This window comes from Geotrypetes seraphini, chromosome 2 (genome assembly GCF_902459505.1).
Source record: "Geotrypetes seraphini chromosome 2, aGeoSer1.1, whole genome shotgun sequence".
Classification (NCBI taxonomy): Eukaryota; Metazoa; Chordata; class Amphibia; order Gymnophiona; family Dermophiidae; genus Geotrypetes; species Geotrypetes seraphini.
The window spans coordinates 502,706,888-502,708,828 of NC_047085.1; positions in this window are offsets into that span (position 1 = coordinate 502,706,888).

The following is a 1,941-nucleotide window of genomic DNA, read 5'->3' on the forward strand; positions in this document are numbered from 1 at the left end:
TGCCAGGAAGCTACAGGCAGAATTGGGTGCACAATGATGACATCACATGGGGGGGGGAGCATCACAGGGAACAGAGTGAGAATAGTACATGCTGGGTTCCATCTGGCACTGCTGTACCTATGCATTTCATACTTTGAATTTTATTCTGTGATTCCTAAGGCTACCTTTCACTCCAGTTCTGCCATATAAAGGTCTCCTCTCCTGTGCAAGGGGGAAACTACTCTTGGAATGCCTTCATTATTTACTTCAAACGATTTACAGAGACGCCAAGGGTGGCCCATTCCAAAGCTGAAGAATGAAGGCCAATGAGAGGTTTTTCTTGTGGGTCCCAGCCATGTCTAAAACCAGTTCTAGCAAAAACACATTCCAAAAGCTGACACATTCTTATTATAACAAGTGACAAATATCAGGATGGTGAGCAATAAAATACATACACACAAAACAGGTCAGAGATGTAATATGTCCATATTAAAAGCTTTCAGATGGTTTGGACTCCATTTCGTATGTGGAAAGCTAAGTTTAAAGAGGATCCTAAATGCTGCCATTGCATGGAGATTGATGGGACTCTTGATCATATTCTGTTCCACCGTAAAGATATTGATCCATTTTGGTCCCGTGTTTGGACACTATCAAAGCCATCACGCCCTGCACTTCTGACCTATCCTTTGATGTTATTATTATATGTTCTCAACATCTGTGTTTTGCTCTTTCTGACTGCCCCCCCCCAAGCTAATTGATGCCATGCTTGTGACAGCAATTATGCATTTCCTTAAAAACTGGAAAACAGTCTCTTTACTGGATTATACCTTCTGATGGAATTAATTGTGCCTTTATAATAAATATGAATCTTATGCTTTTGAAAAACGCTGTATTTCTCGAATGTCAACTTATCTTTCCCTACCTATTTCGCCCTGGAAATTCCTGGATCGTTTTATGCAACCTAGTTAGCTGACCACTCCTGCTAACCATCGCTTCTTCCTTTTTATCTCCCTTTTTTTTCTCATCTTTTCATCCCCTATTACCTTGTTATACTTAACTTCTTTAGTTTCTGTATACTTGCTTAGATTTTTAACTACTAGGGGCTGTTTTTGTGCATGAATCGTAGTTCTGATTGACAGACATTTTTCATGTTGATTGTATTTTCTTTCTGTTTTGCTCTTATTCAAAAATTTTTCAATTAAAATTGTGAACTAAAAAAAAAAGAGCTTTCAGAAGGTTGCTTAAGTGTCCTTCAAGTATGAGTCAATGGGAGACCAAATGCTGCGACTAGTTCCGAATGAGAGAGGATAAAGGCCTAGATTCACTATCTTCCCAATCCTACCCGATCCGTGGAAGGCTGACTGATTCTCAACGCGTCCTCATGCAAAGGGGGGCAATCAGAGGCACGCCCCCCACCGACCGCATGGATCGCTGGAGAGAGACGCATGCACAGACCATCTTCTTTACCTGTAGATCAGTGGTCTCAAACATGCGGCCCGGGGGCCACATGCGGCCCGCAAGGTACTATTTTGAGGCCCTCGGTATGTTTATCATAATCACAAAAGTAAAATCCACAAAATCATCCAAAGAGCATTTTTCACAATGCGTAACCTAAGAAAAATAAGAAAATTCTTCATCAAAGATCAATACAAGATAGTAGTACAATCCCTAGTACTAAGCATAGTAGATTACTGCAACAGCCTATACCTATCATGCCCAAACTACATGATAAAACAATTACAGACTGTTCAGAACACGGCCCTCAGACTCATCTACTCCCTCAGCAAATTTGACCACATCACCAACGCTTACTTTGAATCACACTGGCTACCAATAAAAGCAAGATCTCAGTTCAAATTCTACTGTCTACTATACAAAGTAACACACGGAACAGCACCCAGCTATCTAAACAAAAGTCTACACTGTAATCTCTCACACAGATTAAGGAGAACTCAAAAACTA